The sequence below is a fragment of the Heterodontus francisci genome, chromosome 5 (assembly GCF_036365525.1).
Source record: "Heterodontus francisci isolate sHetFra1 chromosome 5, sHetFra1.hap1, whole genome shotgun sequence".
NCBI lineage: Eukaryota > Metazoa > Chordata > Chondrichthyes > Heterodontiformes > Heterodontidae > Heterodontus > Heterodontus francisci.
Window position 1 is genome coordinate 167,949,038 of NC_090375.1, and position 22,196 is coordinate 167,971,233.

Here is a 22,196-nt window from a genome sequence, read left to right on the forward strand (position 1 = left end):
TTGTGTCCACTCAAGAGGGCAGGCCCTTGGTTTGACATCTCATCCAAAAGACAGCACCTCTGATGGTGCAGCATTCCTTCAATACTACACTGGAGTGGCAGCCTAGATTTTGTGCTCAAGTCTTTGGAGTGGTACTTGAATCCACAAGCTTCTGACTCAGAGGCAAGAATGCTACCAACTGAGCCATGACTGAAACTATCGTAGGTGATGTCAGCCAATGTAAGCTTTTTACAGCATAAAACAGAAAAGATATGGCGTGAACCAATGTGTTTGGTGAAATCTAATGAAAAAGAAATTATTTTTATTGTGTTCTGTGACTTGGATATTTCACTAGGAATTTAAAAAGAAAAACAGCCTAGAGAAATATTCCAACTTCCAAGCATTCTTTCTTCGAGTGAATCAGTATGCCTGTTTAATAAAAATAAACTGCTGTTTGTTTTATGTCAGATAGCCTTGGGTATCAAAATCTTTCCACTTTGCATTTTTTTATTATTTCCATAATTCCTCCAGCAGCTAAGAGTAAGCAATATTTAACCTTGATGTGCATATATGCTTTACAGCAGCAAGTACGAGAGGCTTTCCCTTTACCAAGTGGGACATACCTTCTCCCGATGTTTAGATCTTTTGGGCTTTGGTTGACCACAGTTTCTAAATTGGATGTTGACTTTACCAAGTTGACTCAGGTTACAACATGGATCTATCTTTATGCGTGTATATATATACAGATATACATAGCAAAATATAGATGGATATAGATATAGAACTACACATATATCTATATCTGTGTGATGGAAGACTTCACCTGTCATGTCCAGTTTGTGAACTGTTGCATTGTCTATTTAAAACAGATATATTTGCTTAAAATGTACAAGGTGTTTCAAATTTGAAGCAATTAAAAATTCATTGGTGATATAAAGGTATGTAACTTCACTGTCCCTTGGGCATATAAAGAGACCAATTATATTAGATTTAGACTGCATGTGCAAGTTGGATCTCAAAATCCATGTAGCAGAAATGCCCTAATGTGTCTCGATAGAAGGCAGTGACCTAGTTCATTTATGATTCCATTGTATATATAACCCCTTTTCGAGGTGTTGGCCCTTATTCAACCTCCTTTGAGGACCTGTCCCTATCCATAGTATACAATTTGATTTTCGTCTGTATTACCGCAGTCATAAACTGAACTTGTCCAGAATGAAACTGAAACACACATTTGACTCAAGTGCAGTTTTTTGCCTGATATTCAATCAAGTAGCTCCCTATGGCCCTGAAGTTGTGCTGTAGGATACTAAAGTATGAATGCATAAACGCGTTTGTCTGAGATTCCCTTGCCTGCTATTTTAGCAGAGTTGTTAACTCAGGGCTATAACATCAGGCCTGGTGTTTATTTAAGCATTATGGGAAGATATATTTTGTCTACTGTGTGCAACAAAATTGTAAATGTGTTCATAATAAATAGGTTTATGATTTTTTTATATACATAACATGCAGAGGAAATCTTCCCTCAACATCAATAATGCATTAGCATGAGCTAGAAGCAAGAGATTCTGAGGATTCCAGCATAGGCTGCATATTCTGAAGATGAAATAGAATTATTCTTTTGAACTATTGCTCATTCATTGTCTATTGGAATCACTAGCATTTAGTCTTATAAAATGGTAAACTTAACTCCTGCATTGAGAAAGAAAGGCAATCCTAAATCTGACCTGCTCATGAAAAGTATTGTATCAATGGACAGGGGTCTATGGTTACAGGACCAGTATACTGTAACTGGTATTGTTATTATTAAAATTTATAGTATCACCACCAATGTTTTTTTTTCCAAATAAAAACTAATTATTTATTTCTAAAGTTAATAATAATGCAGTGTTCCTGTTATGTTCCCTAGGGAACTCTGTATATTGCTGCCAATTACCTGGCAGAGTTTGATGATAGGTCCAGTTACACTGTCAAGACTATCACTGGAATGAGGGTGGAGAGTGGTGTGCTAGATAATAATTAAAAACATACTTTCTGCAGATTTTAACAACAAACTCTGACCTAGAAACATTAATAGTTCCACAATCACCATCAAGCTCCTCAGTCCTATAACTTTACTTTGCAGAATCTGCTGAATTATCAAAATGTTATGAAGTATTTCTGTGCTGACTGTGAGAACTATTAATATGGATCTCATGAAATGAAATTATCTAGATTTATTAGGTAATAACTATTTTTAGAAAATACTTTGTACCTCATTTATTTAATAGACTCATTGGGGCAAAGTTTTGTTTTCAATGATAATCTGATGGAATGGATTGCCCACCTGTTATAAAAACTGCCTGATTTTCAGTCCATGGAATAAAATTCAGGCAGGTCCTATAACAGGTAGGAGATTTGCTTCTGGCAGTGAAGACAAAAATTTACCCGACTATATGTCAACTATTAGTCAACGCCATTTCCATAAATTGTACAATGTGTTAGCAGCAATGTGGCTTTAACCTACCTACTCATTGTGTTACATCTACATTGTTTTCATTATATAGACTGCTTGAGAATAATGTGCTGCTGGATGATTTTGAACATGCATCAAAGAATTTTGAAATTGTGGACCTTGGACATACGCCAGCATGAGTTACTTGGACATCTATTTATCGCCTGTTTCCTGAACCAAATGTAGATTTGCAATAATGTTGTAAAGACCAGTCTTGGTGTAGCCTTTTATGTAAGCTGCAGTCAGATCCAGGATGGTGCAAATATCTATATATGTGGTTTAAGACAAATACAGGCTGAAGATCAACAGCAGTGGTGGAAAACAAGGATGCAGAACAATATAATTCAGCACTGGGGTGCAACTCCACAAACTCAAAATAAATATAACTATAATATGTCCACATTGGAACAATGTGGAATCCAGGCATTTTATCTTTTCTGTTTTATTGCAATTACCATGATTTAAAATAATATGAGTTATATCTAGTAAGCTTCCTTTAAATGTTTGCTTATAAAGTGTTATCTAAATTCTGAAAGTTTGTTTTCAAGGAAAATAGTTGTAAGCATTCCCAAATTTGTAATGCCAGGGAATGATAAAGTCATCTATCTAACTCCTTTTTTCTTTTTGTTATGTTACTAAGCTTTTTTATGTTTTCAATACACAATATGCAATAATTGGCTTATTGTACCTTTGGGGCCTAAGAAACCTCCTAATTCATTAACATCAGTTCCTCATTAGCACCCATTACAGCAGCATAATACCCTAGAATCTTTTACTTCAGAATCTTTTTGTTACGCCTGAGATTCTAAGACAATTCTGACATGAGATCTCAGTTGATTATGAGGGGATCTTAATATATTTTCAGGGATGATTGAGAACAATGGAGTTATTGACAACTTAAAAATAATGTATTTTTCTAACTGCATCCCTATCTGCTTTAGCCTCCCATTTTCATATTGTTGCTTTCTCAGTGGATTATGTCAGAAAAGATGAGGGAAATTGAAATTTGTTTCGAAGCTGGATAATACTTCAGTAATGTAACTTTGGCCAACATCAACAAATTGAATACTGAAAAACAAGATAAAAGCATTTGATTCCTGACAAAAGTTATTGCAAATTGTTTGTTGTATAGGATAAATAACTGTCAGATATTTGTCAAAAATGTTTTTATCTATAGGTACAAATTACACTGTGCTGTATACTGAGCATTTCACTGTAATTACAGCCTTTTTTGACAGATCCATACAATTGTATTTTTATTAATCAGGGAAAATAACAATACAATGTTTCTACAGTATGAAATGATGGTGTGACAAATACTGTAAACCATTCTTTTTTTGCATGCATTTATATGAATATCTACTTTTGTCTAAATCTTTGCACAAAGTATTATGTACTTGGGTGAATACAGGCATATGACTGATGAACTTTGCAAATGTTAAGACAAGCGTCTATTTTATTGTGCATCTTATTTCCTTATAGTGGGAAGAAGGGAATGAGGTAGAGTAGAACTCTTTGATGGTATTATGTCTTGATCAGCTAGCACATAAGCTATCAGCAAAGCTAAACTAGCTGGGGATTTGCCCAATAAACCAATTCTGTTGAAACTTGGTTCTGTATTTCACATTCTGCATTTTAAACTATAGTGCTACAGGACACAGCTACAGGTATTGAACTAGGGAATAGACCTCACTGTAATTTTCTAATGGGATCTATGAATTTTATTGAGATGTGCTTAGTCGTTGGTGGAAAAAGGTATAAAACAATTTTACCTTATTAAAGGAGAAAGAAAGTCTAAGACTTTTTATTGGCTCAGTCGTGGCACTTTTGCCTCTAAGTCAGAAGGTCGAAAGATCAAGGCATACTCAGGAGATTTGAGCATACCATCCTTGCAGACACTTCAGTGCAGTGTTGAGGGAATGCTACAATATTAGAGGTGTGCTGTCTTTGAGGTGAGATGTTAACCCCATCCGTCCTCTTGGGTAGACATAAAAGCTCTCATAGTATTATTTGAACAAATGCAGGGGGGTTCTCCCAATATCCTGGCCAATATTTATCCCTCAATATTGTCTATCATTGTTGTTTGTAAGACCTTGTATGCAAATTGGTTGTTACCTTTCCCCACAGTGACTACACTATAAAAAATGTTTAATTGCCTGTAAAGAACTTTGGGACATCTTGAGGTGATGAAACGTGCTATATTTCCTTTCCTATTTAAAGTGGAACCTATCTACTGTAGTCACCCATGCAACAGGTTGAATACTGGCTGTCATTTGCTATTAAACCAGTGCATATGCAGAAAGAGTTTTGTAAGTACATGAGTTTCTAATGGTCACTCCTCCAAATCCTTGGGCTCACTATTTAGCTGCCAAATCTAGCAAATGCAAGGGAGAACGATGCCTCACCCTAAAGCTGTGAAAGAGTGCTAGCTAGCACTACCACTTGCCAGTTCATTGTAATTGTTGACAATTGTTGCCTTGCCTGCCCTGAACATATTGGGCTAGCTTTTCCAATTGAAGCCAAAGGCATTCATTTTAGATTAGTTGCCATCAGCCGTGCCATCAAGAAAATCTATGCCAATAACTCCAGACCCTCCTAGCCTGACCTACATTATCCCCCACAACAACCCAAATCTTGTATTGTCCAAGATCCATGTGGATATTTCCGGCCTCCACTGTCTGATTCTTATACTTCTAATTTGGTTGCTACATTGGCTGAACTGAATATATATAAAACGCCTGCACCCCTCTGAGCAGCCAGCAGTTCCCAGTTCGTCATGGCCCACTGTTCTACGCAGGTGCAATTCTATGGCCATAGAGGTAATGGTTGGATTGATTGTCCATAATGTGAAATATACAGGTGAACATTCTTCATAAAGTATCATCGACTTCTCGGGCTGAATTTTCAGATGCCAGAGCAGATGGGTTTGTGTGTGTGTGAGACAGGTCAATATACCAGAAACTGCCAGTGTGTCAGGGAGCTGTACGGACCCACTGACGTCCACATTTAATTGGAGTTTGTTCGTAAGCACAAGAGAAACCCCTGTGGGACTGACGGATCTGATGTTTACGTATGTTAAATGGCAATTAAGTGGAGTTCTAACCCTGGATGCTGACTTTAACTCTGTGTGTCAGGGTTTCCCAGGCTTCTGGCACTTGCCAAGTTGAACAAGGCGAGCGACGGTGGGATTAACAGGTTTGAGTAATTGACGGGCAAGAAACCCTTTAAATACTAAGATATGACAGCAGCTTCCTTGTTTTTGTTCACATGACTTGTTCTGAAAGTGTGCTTTCATTGCTGTGGAGGCGATTTCTAATAATTTGGAGGATATTTCTGCTATCTTGGAATATTTTGCATTTGATTAGTGCTTCCCAGCTGTCAGCAGCATGGGAACTACTTATACAGCTCTACCTTGGACCTCTGATGAGGAATAGGAAGAGCAGCACCAGCAACACCAAAAGCAGCAGTAGTAGCAGCAGCTTTCCTCTCAACTATCTGCTGCTCCACAGGACAGAAGAAACAAGCTCAGAGCTCCAGCTCGCAGGGTATACAGGCAGTGGATTAGTTTATGGACATGACTGAGCATAAGTGCCTCAGGAAGCTCAGGGCTTCATGTCAAGTGGTTTCTGACATTTGCAGCCTCCTGGAAAAAGATCCTCTTCCAAGTAGACCAGGTCGGCACACCTTGCCAGTGACACTCACATCCCAAGAACAATTTTTTTAAAAAAATCAGTGGCCATCAAGGTCATCACAGCACTGAATTTCTTCATCTCCGGCTCCTTCTAGGGATCTGTAGGAGATATTTGTAGAATCTCACAATCTGCTGCCCACAAGTGGGTCTCCCAGGTGACAGATGTCATGTTTTTCAGGGCTGGTACTCATGTGTACTTTGCCGCTGATTAAGTCAGTTAGAATGAGAGGCCAAATGGATTTGGTGCACTGGCTGGATTCCCACTGGTTCAGGGAGTCATAGATTCCATCCATGTGACAGTCCAGGCACTACCAGATCACCCAGCAGTATTCATCAACCAAAAGGGATTCCATTCAATTAAGGTTCAGCTGCTCGGCAACCTCTGGAAGATCATCATGCATGTCTGTGCAAGTTACTCAGGGATCTGCCATAACGCCTTCATTCTGTGCCAGGCAAGCCTCCCAAAGATATTTGCAACTCCAAGCAAAGTCAGCAGATGGCTCCTTGCAGACATGGGCTACCCTCTAAGGACATGGCTAATGACATCTGTGATGCGCCCTATGAATGTTGCCCAGGAAAGGTACTCCTGAAGCCACATGAGCACAGGAATTGTCTTTGAGCAAGCCATCAGGTTGCTGAAGATGTGATTCAAGTGCTTGGAAAGATCTGGGAACGTCCTTCAGTCTGCACCAGCAAGAGTTTCCAGAATGATCATGGTGTGTGGAAGCTTGCGCAACATTGTGCAACAGTGAGGATTGGAACTCTAGGAGGAGGAAGGTGATGACACCTCTGCATCTTCGGTGGATGAGGAGGAGCAACAGGAGGAGCAGGAAGTAGAGGAGGAGATTGATGTGCCAAGGGCAGCAGTAGCCGCTTGTTTAGCAGCCAAGGATGTCCAGGATGGACTGATTCAAGCATGTTTCAGCTAATCTGAGGCAGTAAACCATCTGGCACACCAGTACTGAACCCACTGTATCTGCCCCCCAACCCCCAGCAAAAAGCAATTCCACAATAAACAATCCATCCTTCTCACTGGCACTGATTGCTTGTCTTTTATTCTTGTTACACCATTTTTCACGAAGCAGAAGACCACTTGGCAGGCAGCAGACAACAATGGGGAGGACAGGACCATGGAACTTTGAAACAAAGTATATGGCTAATAAACGTCAAACTGAAAAATTCAAGTTCTCCCTGTGTCTGCGTGGGTTTCCTCTGGGTGCTCCGGTTTCCTCCCACATGCCAAAGACTTGCAGGTTGGTAGGTAAATTGGCCATTATAAATTGTCCCTAGTTTAGGTAGGTGGTAGGGAAATATAGGGACAGGTGGGGATGTGGTAGGAATATGGAATTGGTGTAGGATTAGTATAAATGGGTGGTTGATGGTCGGCACAGACTCGGTGGGCCGAAGGGCCTGTTTCTGTGCTGTATCTCTCAACTAAACTAGAAATATCATGCACTGTTAAATACCCAAGTGAATACCCTTGTGCAACTACAGATCCTTTCTCTTCCTTTTCCTATTACTCCGATGTGATGCGAACCCTGTGGCTTCAGCAGATCCAGAGCCAGGCTGCTTGTTTCCATGCTCTGACAGCTCAGATGCCCTTGACCGTCACCTTCCGGGTTTTGGAGCACATAAGGGCCCTGCTAAAGACTGGCTTACCTGCGCTTGTGCAGGGCCTGACACAGCCATCGGGACAGGAGGCAGAATGTGGTACTCTGACTGGTTGTGGGGGTGGGGGGGGGGGGGGACAAGGAGTCAGGAGTGGAAGCTCTTTGATGAGATCCTCACTTCCATTTCATTTTCCAACTTCCCTCTCATGGCTCACCTGCATGTCCCTGCTGGCTGAGAGCAGAAGAGCACTTTACTGCACTTCAGTGAGGTGCTGAATGGCCAAGGTGAGCCTTTCCTCCATCCTGCTTAAGGTGGTAGATCAAGTGTGCTGGCCATTGGCCTGGACCAACATGCATTCTGTTGCCTGCTGTATCTGACACTACATGCAGGAGGCCACTCTTATCACGGATGTAGACATCAGCATGACTGCCTGAGACATCATGATACTCATGCTAAAAACAGACTCCTCCATTCTCTCCCCAATCATGCACAGTGCTTCTGGAAAGGCTGACAGAATACCATACATTTGCTATTGCTTCTCCAGAATAGTCCTCCTTTTCGTTGACCCCAAAGCTCAGCATTTCCGTAAAGCAGAGCTGAGCATGGAGGGTCCTGCCCTCTCCAATAGGAACTCTCCATTGCTGCTTGTGTCTCAATCACCAGTTCCTGCTCACTTGTGATGTGTGCTCCATTATGTGACAACCCAACTACCTGTCTTGATAGGCTCACCAAGGTTGCGTATATCTGAGCTGGTGGAGGGTATGCATGAGTCATGTGATCGTGTATCCTCAGAGCGTGTGACCTCCTCTGAGGAGTCTTCCTTCTCCTTGCAGAACTGTGGGTGCGAAAGACATGAAATAGAACTGACAAAGTGGGAGATTTCTAATTCATCATTGTGCAGATCATCATTTTTCAATGGCCACTGACATCAAAACAACCTGTGTGAGTGTTGTCTGCCATGCGGCTGTATTATATTTTGTTCTGTCACCATATATCTGGGAAACTCCCATGTTTCCATCGCCAATGACCAGATATTTCAAGGCCTAACTTATCTCCATCACCTCCTCCTCCGCTGATGTCAATGTGGTGATAATTGGAAGGCCGCTTCTAGTTCCTTGCCTCTCCCTGATATTCCATGCCCTCTTCAATGTCGAGGAGAGAAAGAAGAGACTGATGAGTGTGAGAAGGGGAATGTTTTGAGAGGATGGAAGGACAGCATTTCTGGAGGATTACTGCGAGGGAAGGGTGTGACATTTGTCATGATCTCGTTAGGGACTGTTAACTTTCAAAAAGAGAACATTGAATTCCAAGTCATTTCTGAAAGAATTATGCAACAAGATTTCACGTTTTCACAGAATCACAGAATTGTTTCAGTGCAGAAGGAGGCCATTCAGCCCATCGTGTCCGCACCGGCTCTCTGAAAGAGCGGCACCCTCAGTTCCATTCCCCTGCCTTCTCCCCATAACCCTGCACATTCTTCCTTTTCCTATAACTGTCTAATTCCTTTTTGAATACTTCAATTGAACCTGCCTCCACCACATTTTCAGGCAGCGCATTACAGACCTTAACCACTCGGTGCCTGAAAATTTTTTTCTCATGTCACTTTTGCTTCTCTTACCAAATATTTTAACTCCTTTCATGAGTGGGAACAGTTTCTGTCTATCCACTCTGTCCAAACCCCTCATGATTTTGAATACCTCTATCAAATCACCTCTCAGCTTTCTCTTCTCCAAGGAAAACAGTCTTAACTTCTCCAATCTATCTTCATAACTGAAATTCCTCATTCCTGGAACCATTCTCATGAATCTTTTCTGTATTTTCTCCAATGCCCTCGCATCTTTCCTGAAATGCAGCGCCCAGTACGGGACACAATACTCCAGCTGAGGCCGAACTAGTGTCTTATACCAAGTTCAACATAACTTCCTTGCTCTTATACTCTGTGCTCCTATTAATAAAGCCCAGGATACTGTATGCTTTATTAACTACTCTCTCAACCTGTCCTGCCACCTTCAATGACTTATGCATATATACACCTAGGTCCCTCTGCTCCTGCACCCCCTTTAGAATTGTACCCTTTATTCTCTCTTATCTCTCCATGTTCTTCCTACCAAAATGAATCACTTCACATTTCTTTGCATTGAAGTTCATCTGCCACCTGTCTGCCCATTCCACCAACTTGTCTATGTCCTTTTGAAGTTCCACACTATCCTCCTCACAGTTCATAATCTTCCAAATTTTGTATCATCTGCAAACTTTGAAATTGTGCCCTGTACACCAAGGTCTAGGTCATTAAGATATATAAAGAAAATCAAGGGTCCCAACACTGATCCCTGGGGAACTCCACTACAAACCTTCTTCCAGCCTGAAAAACATCCATTAACCACTACTCTTTGCTTCCTGCCACTCAGCCAATTCTGTATCCATGTTGTTACCCTATCCCTTTTATTCCAAGAGCTACAAGTTTGCTCACAAGTCTGTTGTGTGGAACTGTATCAAACGTCTTTTGAAAGTCCATGTACGCCATATCAACAGCATTGCCCTCATCAACCCTCTCTATTACCTCCTCAAATAACTTCCAGCAAGTTAATTAAACATGATTTTCCCTTAAGCAATCCATGCTGGCTTTCCTTAATTAACTTACATTTGTCCATGTGACGATTGATTTTGTCCCAAACTATTTTTTCTAGAATTTAAACTGACTGGCCGGTAGTTGTTTAGATTTTCTTTACACCCTTTTTTAAACAAAAATGTAACATTTGCAATTCTCCAGTCCTCTGGCATCACCCCAGAGTCACAGGAAGACTGAAAAATTGTGACCAGTGCCACTGTGATTTCCACCCTCACTTCCCTCACTATCCTTTATTGCATCTCATCCAGACCTGGTGCTTTATCCATTTTAAGTACAGCCAGCCTATCTAATACTTCTTTATCAATTTTAAACCCCTCAATTTTAAACTGCACAGTGGTGCAGTGGTTAGCACCGCAGCCTCACAGCTCCAGCAACCCGGGTTCAATTCTGGGTACTGGCTGTGTGGAGTTTGCAAGTTCTCCCTGTGTCTGCGTGGGTTTTCTCCGGGTGCTCCAGTTTCCTCCCACAAGCCAAAAGACTTGCAGGTTGGTAGGTAAATTGGCCATTATAAATTGCCACTAGTATAGGTAGGTGGTAGGGAAATGTAGGGACAGGTGGGGATGTGGTAGGAATATGGGATTAGTGTAGGATTAGTATAAATGGGTGGTTGATGGTCGGCACAGACTCGGTGGGCCAAAGGGCCTGTTTCAGTGCTGTTTCTCTAAACTAGTGTCTGACTTACCTCCTCTTTCAACGTTGCCTGGGTTACATCTTCTTCCTTGTTAAAGACAGATGCAAAGTATTCATTTAATACCTCAGCTATGCCCTTTGCCTTCATGTGTAAATCCCCTTTCTGGTCCCTAATCAGCCCCACTCCTTATTTACCACACTTTTACAATTTATATGCCTATTGAAAACTTTGGGATTTCCTTTAATGCTCTCTTTTTGCTTCTCTTATTTTCTTTTTCACTCCCCCTCTGGACCTTCTATATTCAGCCTGGTTCTCAATAGCATTTTCTACCTGGCATCTGTCATTAACATACTTTTTCTTCTTTATCTTAATCTCTACCTCTTTTGTCATCCAGGGAGCACTGATTTATTTGCCCTACTTTCCCCTTCGAGGGAACATACCTTGACTGTGCCCGAGCTATCTCTTCTTTGGAGGTAGCCCTTTATTCATCTGCCAGTTTTCCTACCACCATTTGACTCCAATTTATTTGCCCTAGCTCCATTCTGACCCCATTGAAGTTAGCCTTCCCCCAATTAATTATTCCTAGCCTGGATTGCTCTTTGTCCTTTTCCATAGTCAGCCTAAACTTTATGATACAATGATCACTATCCCCTAAATGCTCTCCTACTGATATTTGATCCACTTGGCCCACCTCATTGCCAAGAACCAGGTCTAGCAGTGCCTCCTTTCTCATTGGACTAGCAAAATGCTGTTGTAGAAAATTTTCCTGAACACACTCTAGGAACTCGTGCCGGTCTCTTGACACTGCTCTTGACACTACTATTATCCCAATCTATGTTTGGATAATTAAAGCCCCCCATTATAACTACCCTATAATTTTTGCACCTCTCTGTGATTTCCTTGCAAATTTGTTCCTCCATATCCTTCCAACTAGCTTTTTTGTTCCTTAACTCTAGCCAAATTGATTCTGTCCTCGACCCCTCTGGGGCATCCTTTCTCTCCAGCACTACAATGCTGTCCTTAATCAATACTGCCACCCCTCCCCCTTTTTTCCCTTTCCTGTCTTTCCTGAACACCTTGTATCCTGGAATATTTAACACCCAGTCCTGCCCTTCTTTGAGCCAGGTCTCTGTTACAGCCACAACATCATATATCCACATGACAATCTGCACCTGTACCTCAGCAGTCTCATTCACCACACTCCGTGCATTCACATACATGCACATTAACCCTGATTTAGACTTTATTACTTTCACCCTTACTCTGAAACCACCTCATAATGTACTATTCCCTACTCTGGTGCTATCTATCTCCCCCAGTATTCTGTGCATCTTAATATTCCTCTCTAATACTTGCTCTTGGTTCCCACACCCCAGACAAGTTGCCAGTTTTGCTTCTCTCCAGTCTGAGCTCCCTCTCAGGTTCCCATCCCCCTGACAATTTAGCTTAAACGAAAACTTTCCTGTACAAAAGTTAAACAAAGCAAAACACAACCAACTTAGCACTACAATTTGGAATCACATATTAAACTTAAAATCTCAACAGTACATCAAGACTTCAAACTCTAAATCTCAACAGAACACTCCTGTTTGACTTGTTACTTCTACCCCAAGAAATTCCCTATACGTTACAGGATTTTGGTGGTTTGTTAATTTCTCCTGGGACCAATCCAAAGTGTGCCTCAGGAGGCTCAGGCACTCAAAGTAGTTCACTGCTGACATCTGCAGCCTTCTGGAACAAATCCTCCTTCCCAATGGAGCAGATTGGCATGTATTTCCGACAAAGTGCCTGTCACTGGAGGGTAACCAGGCTCCCCCAGCGTCTTTAACTCTCACCAAGTTGTGTGCTCTCTTCCGCAAGGACAGAAAGCAGAGGTTTGAGCATTAGTAATGGCTTGTGTGGAGAGAAGGGAAGGACACCATTTGTGGAGGGTGGCTGTGAGGCATGGGTGGGAATGAGCAATAGGCTGAGGATGAGTGTTGACTCTTCAGATGGGACGTGAGGTGCCTGGAGAGAGAGGAATGAGTTGAGCTGCAAGGTGTGTTGTCTTGAGAAATGTTGTGCAGGAGAATGCTGGGAAATTGGGGGTATGGGGCTCGGCACCTGACATGCCCTCCTATGGTGCTGGATCCTCTTCGTGCCCTATCTCCAGATTGGAGGGAGCACAATCCTGTTGCTGACTTCCTCGGCCACTTCCATCCATGCCTGTTTGATTGAAGATGTTTTCCTCTTCTTTCCATCCTTGGAAGAGCTCATCTCACTGGAGTCCCTCAGATCCCACAGCAGGACCTCCAGTTAAGAGTGAGAGACCCAGGGAGAAATTCCTGTGGTTGTTGCCAAATCAAAAATGCAAGTGCCAGTGAGCTTTTCTGACTCATGCCGTGGTCCCTTTAATTAGAAATCCTTCCTTTGACAAAATGGACGAGTCATCTTGCCTGGTCTCCCTAATTAATGGGGAGCCCAATGACAGAATGACAAATATTTTGCTCTGGTAAAGCGCAATGCTCGGCATGCTGTATAGAAAGTCACGTTCCAGACAGGAAAATGGTCCTGCCGCTTCGACAGGGATAAGGTAGTAAGATTCTGTCCATAAATTCTAAGCTGAGGATTCCTTAAGCTGTAGTTACTTAAGTCTAGGTGGGTCAGACAGCTTCAAATTGATTACTAATGGTAATATTGTCAGATACTGATTGTTAAGAGAACACATCCAAATTCCATACTAAAATTGATATGAAATATTAACAGATACTGAGGTCAAGAAATTCTAAACACTCAAATTATATCAATACAACACTGTAAAGTATAATGTTCTCTCATCCCCTTTCCCTCTCATTGAAATCCAAAAGTCTTCTACGGGCAGGTAGAAAGAGGAGGGGTGAGGCCGATTAGGGACCAAAAAGGACACCTCTGCATGGAGGTAGGAGACATGGCTGAGGTACTAAATGAGTACTTTGCTATTGTCTTTTATAAGAATCAAGATACTTCCAAAGTCGCAGTTAAAGAGTAGGTTAGTTGAGATACTGGATGGGCTAAAATTAATAAAGAGGAGGTACTGGAAAGGCTGCTGCACTTGAAGTAGATAAGTCACCAGGTCTGAATGGGTTGCACCCCAGAATGCTGAGAGAAGTAAGGTGAAAATTGCGGAGGTACTGGTCACAATCTTCCAATCCTCCATTGATATCGGGGTGGTGCCAGAGGACTGGGAAATTACAAACATTACAGCTTTGCTCACCCAACAACTACAGACCTGTCAGTTTAACCTAGGTGGTGGGAAAATCATTTAAAAAATGATAATCTAGGATAAAATTCATAGTCACTTGGTCACAGGTGGATTTATTAAGGATTGTTAATGGCAATTTGTATTCAACAAACTTGATTGAGTTTTTTGATGAGGTAACAGGGAGGGTTGATAAGGGCTGTGTGGTTGATGTGGTGTATATGGACTTCCAAAAGGTGTTTGATAAAATTCCATATAATAAGCTTGTCAGCAAAGTTGAAGCCCATGGAATAAAAGGGACATTGGCAGCATGGATACTAAATTAGGTAAAGGACAAGAAACAGAGCGTGCAGGTGAACAGCTGTTTTTCGGACTGGAGGAAGATATAAAGTGGGGTTCCTCAGGGTTTGGTACCAGGACCACTGCTTTTCTTGATATATATGAAAGACGTGGACTTGGGTATGGTATACAGGGCACAAATTCAAAATATACAATGACATAAAACTTGCAAGTATAATGAACAATGAGGAGGATGGTGATAGACATCAAGAGGAAATAGACAGGCTGGTGGATTGGGCAGACAGTTGGCAGATGAAATTTAATGCATAGAAGAGTGAAGTGATACATTTTGGTAGAATAAAAGAGGAGAAGCAATATAAACTAAAGGGTACAATTCTAAAGGGGGTGCAGGAACAGAGGGACTGGAAGGATCACAGGGCAGGTTGAGGAAGTGTTGAAAAAAGCATACGGAGTTCTGGTCTTTATAAATAGAGGTATAGGGTACAAAGGTAAGGAAGAGATGATGAAACTTTATTGAACACTATTTCAGTCACAAGTGGAGTATTGTGTCCCATTCTGGGCACCGCACTTTAGGAAAGATGTAAAAGCCTTGGAGAGGGTATAGAAAAGATTTACAAGAATGGTTCCAAGGATGAGAGACTTCAGTTGTGTGGTTAGATTGGAAAAGCTGGCGTTGCGAGAAGAGAAGGTCAGGAGGGGATTTGATAGAGGTTTTCAAAATCATGAAGGGTCTAGACAGAGTAGATAGGGAGGAACTGTTCCTATTGGTCGAAGGTTCAAGAGCCAGAGGACACAGATTTAAGTTGATTAGCAGAAGAACCAAAGGCAACATGAGGAAAAGTGTTTTTACACAGCAAGCAGGTATGATCTGGAATGCACTGTCTGAGAGTGTGATGGAGGCAGATTCAATTATGGATTTCAAAAAGGAATTAGATAAGTACTTGAAGGGAAACAATTTGCAGTGCTACAGAGAAAGGGCTGGAGAGTGGGACGAGCTGAATAGTTCTTGCAGTGAGCTAGCAAGGACTCAATGGGCTGAATGACCTCCATCAGTGCTGTAACCATTTTATGATTCTATGTTGAGGACTTAAATAAATTGTCTCAACTCATCCTGTGGTACAATGCAGACCTACTGTAAGCAGGTCCATGTGGCAAACCATTGCAGAAACCAAATATACAAACAACAACTTTCATTTATATAAGAGCCTTTAACTGGACAAGAGAAAGCCCAAGGTGATTCCTACTAAGGTGTAGGAAACAAAGTGATACTGAAACGAAGAAGGTGAGATTAAGAGGGGTGAGCTTAGGTTTGGTTAAAGAAGTGGGTTTTAAGGAGGATCCTTAAAGGAAAAAAGGGAGGCGGATGGTGTTAGGAGGGAATTTCAGAGCATGAGGCCAAGCATGCTGACAGCATGGCTATCAATGGTGGGATGAAGGCACAGGGAGACACATAAGAGCTTGGAATCAGGGGAACTAAGTGATAAAAAGTCACCTTGGGCAGTAGGAGCTCAATGGAAGTGAAAATTGGATAAAGTATAAAACAAGGATCGATTCATTATCGCCCATTTCTACTCCAAAGACTTCAGAGGGGGTTGCAGGGCTGGAGGAGGTTTAGTAAAGTGAGGCAAATCTATGGTTTGGGGTGGGGTGGTGCTTAAACACAAAGATGAGAATTTTAAATTTCAGAATAACAGAATTGTTACAGCACATTGTTACAGCCATTTGGCCCCTCATGTCTGTGGTGCCTCTTCGAGGGAGCAATTTACCTAGTGCCACTCCTCCACCTTCTCCCCAAAGCCCTGCACATTCTTCCTTTTCAGATAAAAATCCAATTCCCTCTTCAGTGCCTCAATTGAACCTGCCTACACCACACTTTCAGGCAGTGCATTCCAGATCCTAACCACTTACTGCATGAATAAGTTTTTCCTCATGTTGCCATTGATCCTTTTGCCAATTACCTTAAATCTGTCCCCTCTTGTTCTTGATCCTTCCACCAATGGGAACAGTTTTTCCCAATCTACTCTGTCCAGACTCCTCATGATTTTGAATATCTCCATCAAATCTCCTCTCAACCTTCTCTTCAAGGAAAACAGTCCCAGCTTCTCCAATCTATCTACTTAACTGAAGTTCCTCATCCCTGGTACCATTCTTGTGAATATTTTCTGCACTCCAATGCCTTCACATCTTTTCTAAAGTGTGGCGCCTTAAAATGGGTGCCATACTCCAGTTGAGACCAACCAGTGTTCGATATAAGTTTAATGTAACTTCCTTCTTTTTGTAATCTATACCTCTATTTATAAAGCCCACGAACCCAGGACTCAATTAGACCTAGAAAAACAATTCACCACAAATCGTAATGTCATATATTTTATTTTTAAACTCTCCACTGGATAGCAAGAATCCTGGGTTCAAAGAACTTTATAATAAGCAATTTCATGTATACTTTAAACAATTCTAATGTAGTTTAAACCCTTTAATTGTTATAAACTTTTACCACATTTCCAAAACAGCTGTTATATCACTTCTTGTTGTCCATTGAAATATTTACCTTAAGAACATAAGGGCCTATTCTGCAGAGTCTAATTTCGATGCATTACAACCTTGATTTTTAACTTTTGTTCTTTTTTTTATACTTTATTCATAAAAATCTGTAAAAAAAACAGTAAACAAAACAGTTCCAAGTTAACATTCCAGAAAGTGCAACAGAAATCAGTTTCCTACGATGAGAAAGTGAGTTGTCTCACGTCCCTTCCATTTTACATGCAAAGTACATTTGCATTATACAGCAAAACCATACTTTGGTGCATACAGCCCAAGAGTTTTTTTCACAGGTTCCAGACCCTCGGTATATTATGGTGGGAGGACCTTACACCGTGGCCATTTCCCATTGAGCCTTTGCGGCAGCTATCCCAAGCTTTAGTGCGTCCCTTAGCACGTAGTCATGGATCTTGAAATGTGCCAGTCTGCAACACACGGTCGTGGACAACTCTTTGCTCTGGAGGACCAGCAGGTTTTGGGCAGACCAAATTGCGTCCTTCACTGAGTTGATGGTCCTCCAGCAGCAGTTGATGGTTATCTCTGTGTGCGTCCCTGGGAACAGATCGTAGAGCACAGAGTCCTGCGTTATGGAGCTGCTCAGGATGAACCTCGACAAAAACCACTATATCTCTTTCCACACCTGCTTTGCAAAGGCACATTCCAGAAGGAGGTGGGCAACAGTCTCTTCTCCACAACAGCCACCTTGAGGGCAGTGTGTTCAATACTAGTGAGGCACCCTGCTGGGAGTGCAGCCACACTGGATTTGGGTTCTTGTATGTTCTCAACGTACATCCTGTCCATGCACCATACAGTTCAGTGTACACAGTCATAAGCCCTTCTAAAAAACATTGCAAAGTTAATCAGTTGTCGACTTAAGGAAGGAAGAAAATTTTAAAGTCAAGTGTTAAAATCTTACAGATAAACTTCATTCCCATTTAATACACAAGATTTTTCAATCACAATAGTAACCAGAGGAATATATATGTATATATATATCCATTAAATTAGTTGGTTCTTAAAAAGTTTCTCCCAAGTAGCTTTTATTAGGGTTGTGGGAGACATTCATACTCTGCACTCATTTGTTTTTGTAGCTTTTGTATACCTCATAATTATAACCTCCCTGGTAAGGAATTGCAACCCAGGGCTGAATTTTACAGAACCCCCGATGTCGGGGGTCGTGGCAGGGGTTGCCGGAAAATCCTCCGGGAGAGGCCTGCCACGGACCTCGGTGCTGGGAAGGCCTGGCCCGATATTGCCGGCGGCGGCGAGGTCTCGTGGCGGTCACCCCCCAGCCGCTCGGCGACGGGAGCCCAATTTAAATATTTAAATAAATTTATATAAACAACTTAATTACCTCATGCTCCCACCATCTGTCCCGGTGTGATATTCATGCCGGTGGCTGGCACTCGCACGCCTTTGGATCCCCATCCGGGAACCGAGGCGGAACACTAGTGGGGAGGGGGGAGCAGGATCAAAGCGATCTCATTGGTGTAGGGTATTGTGGGAAGGGTTATAGTGTAAAGTTTATGCACTTGGGGTGGGGGGGTCAAGGTCAGGTGGACAAGGTAAGTGTTCTGAGGGGGAGAGGGCACATGTAATTAATTCTATGGTTATTGGGGGGGGGGTAGGGAGGGGGGCAAGATAAATCTATTTAATTTTTGAAAATCAATTCTTCTTTCAACATTGAAATTTAACGATAGGGCTCAAGGCCCTTTAAAAATGGTGCCAGTGCCTGCTCAAATACAGCTGATGCCATTGCTGGGGACGGACCGCCCACAACCACCATGTCATCGGGGTGGGCGGCCCGCCCCGGCTATTTAAATGAGCTACAGCGTTTAATATTGGGGTGGCTCCGGGACGTGCGGCCCGTGCTGGCGGACCGCCATTGTTTTCACTGGCCAGACTATGAATTTCAGCCCCCAATCTCCTGTGTGACAGGCTGTGGATATTCATCAATATGTTGTGTGTTACCATACATCAAAATTAATCTCAGTGCTTTAGACAAAAGGCACTTCTGTCTATAATTCTAATAATAATGAAGATCCTTTTTCTTTTAAATGTGCTGACCAGAAATACAACTCCTGCCTGTGGTACTACTTTCCTATTTGGCGGTCCCAGCAAGCATGGCACTTTCAGGGAACATTGGTTGGGAAGTCATAGGCCCTCAGACCCTGATTTTCTATTCATCAGCTTGAATAGAAGGAAAAACGCGAACTGTAGGCATGAAATTTCCTGGTTTATGCATGCATTGGGCTGGATTTTACCAAGCTCACGACATCGGGCTCCTTGGTGGGGTGGGGACAGGGGCAGCGGAAGATCGTTCCAGCAGAGACCCGTCATGGAGGCTGACACTGGCTGATGGGAACTGAATTACAATATTTAAATGAATGGGATGAATAAATTCTAAATAAACTTTAACTTTAATCTTCCAGGCCTGCTGTGATCCGCAGTGCGGCGGCCGGCACTCCTGCGCCTTCAGTTCCCCGTCTGGGGAATGCCAGCGTGACACTGGTGGGGAGGGGGGAAGAGTTAAGATTTTCAGTGCGGGGGAGGGGGCGACAGGGGCAAATAAACATAATGGGTGTAGGGGATGGAGGGAAGGGGTGAACTTTAGGTTTTGTTCAGTCTTGGGGGGGGTGGTGGTGGGAGAAGGTCAGATTTAAAAGGTAAGTGTTTTGGGGGGGAAGGGCAAGTAGTTCATGTAATTGTTATTTGGGAGGTGGGAAAGGGGCGTTAGAGGTTTATTTGATAAATTTTGGTGGACTGTATCTTTAAAAATTTAAATTTGCCGACAGGGTTGGTTGCACTTTAAAAATGGCACCAGCACCTGCGCACAGGTAGCTGACACCATTGCCAGTGATGGACAGCTCGTCCCCTCCACATGATTGGGGGAGGGTGGGGGTGGGTTGCCCCGGCTATTTAAATGAACCGTCACGCGGGAGATGGCAACGGCTCTTTGGCGTGTGGCTTGCATGTGCGGACCGCCATTTTTTGAGTTCCCCACCAGTGTCACGCTGGCTTTCCCCAGACAGGGAATTGAAGGCACAGGAGTGTGGACGGCGCAGTGGTTAGCACTGCAGCCTCACAGCTCCAGTGACCTGCATTCAGTTCTGGGTACTGCCTGTGCGGAGTTTGCAAGTTTTCCCTATGACCGTGTGGGTTTCCACCAGGTGCTCTGGTTTCCTCCCACAGTCAAAGACTTGCAGGTAAATTGGCCATTGTAAATTGCCCCTAGTGTAGGTAGGTGGTAGAAGAATTGAGGGAAGGTGGGGATGTGGTAGGGAATGTAGGATTAGTATAAATGGGTGGTTGATGGTCAGCAAAGACTTGGTGGGCCAAAGGGCCTGTTTCAGTGCTCTATCTCTCTATGAGTGCCAGCTGCCACACTGAGAATCGCAGTGGGCCTGGCCGATTAAAGGTATGTTTATTTAAATTTATTCATCCTGTTCATTTAAATATTGTAATTCAGTTCCCGTCACCCAGTGTCGGCCTCTGTGACGGGTTTCTGCCAGAACAATCTTCCGCTGCCCACCCCGCCCCCCCACACTGCCACAGAGCCCAATGTCATGAGCTTGGTAAAATCCAACCCAATGCATGCATAAACCAGGAAATGTCATGCTATCATTGTTCAGTAAAATGAGTTTAAACACACTCACAACTGAACCAGTATAACAGCAGATTACTGTGGATGCTGGAAATCTGAAATAAAAACAGAAAATGCTGAGAATTTTTTTTCTTCATTTATGGGTTGTGGGCGTCGCTGGCCAGGCCAGTATTTATTGCCCATCCCTAATTGCCCTTGAGAAGGTGGTGGTGAGCTGCCTTCTTGAACCGTTGCAGTCCATGGGAGGTAGGTACACCCACAGTGCTGTTAGGAAGGGAGTTCCAGGATTTTGACCCAATGACAGTGAAGGAATACCAAGTCAGGATGGTGTATGGCTTGGAGGGGAACTTGCAGGTGGTGGTGTTCCCATGCATTTGCTGCTCTGGTCCTTCCAGTTGGTAGAGGTCACAGGCTTCGAAGACGCTGCTGTTTATTTCTCAATCTTTCAATCCGACTGATTAAGGAGATACACGGTTTCTTTTCTTCACTCAGGTCCCAGTTTCCATGCTTCCCTTGTTGTGATATTATCAGCTTGCACTTTCAGCAACCTGCAACGCAAAAATGCTCAAACTTAAACATGCACGAACAAGTCTCACTAAAGGCAAACACTGCTGATCCACCATGTTCCTCATGGTGCTGAATCCAGGCCACTGATAAGGCTCCCATTAAAATCAGGTGGGAACCTACTTAACATGCAGATGTTGCAGCCCAATGTTGTCATCGGTGCTGTGATATAACATTAATGTCAAACCAGGGGGAGTCCTGCATTCATCTGCTGCCCAGCAAACAGTGGAAACATCCAATTGACTAGAAGAGGCCAAGATCATTTCAGAAATTTCCTTCTGTTTGAACTCCTTGTGGGTCATGCGGACGAAGGAGTCCTTGAACCTCCCAAGCCCTGATCTTGAAGAACTGCCCCCGACTCCAATTGCTGATCCATGACCCCCATGGACCTCCTCCTTCCATTGTCTGCCGGTGACCCTATCCAAGGGTCCTTTGCCACGGTCTCCTGCTGCCAAGTTCCTGCTCCTGCGTACTGGCAGGTTATGAATCTGGCAGCTATTGGGCTGGTCTCTCGGAACCTTTAATTAAATGAGACCTTGGCCACGTCCTGGATTCTCTTGGTTCGCCACCTGCTATCAAGCTTCCGCACACCATTTCCATACCTCCACTGCCCAAAGAATGGGAGCCCTGGTTTCAGTATCAGCATGCCCAAAAGCTTCTTCAGTTTCAGAAAAATTAGTTACCCCAATGATGTATTCTATGGGTGTGCTTGACTTTGCCTTCTTCTGCTCCAGAGGTCAGTCCAGCATGAAAATTGTTGGTTTGCCATCTTATATATCGAACATAGCAATGGTCTTAAACTTTTCAGTCATTTTTGAGACTATCATTAGGAATGCCTTTAACACTGATGTAACTATGCACAGGTCCTGTGGGTAGTGAAGAAGATCTTGCCACTAAATTCTGATTTTGTGCAAATTTACTGAAAAAGATTGTCATGC

At 42.8% G+C, this 22,196-nt stretch overlaps 1 protein-coding gene across 1 annotated transcript in view; it reads left to right on the plus strand.

The window, feature by feature from the left end:
• The window catches only part of neto1l (neuropilin (NRP) and tolloid (TLL)-like 1, like), a 232,419-nt gene that overhangs the window by 209,212 nt on the left and 1,011 nt on the right, over positions 1 to 22,196 (plus strand). The window lies entirely within an intron of this gene.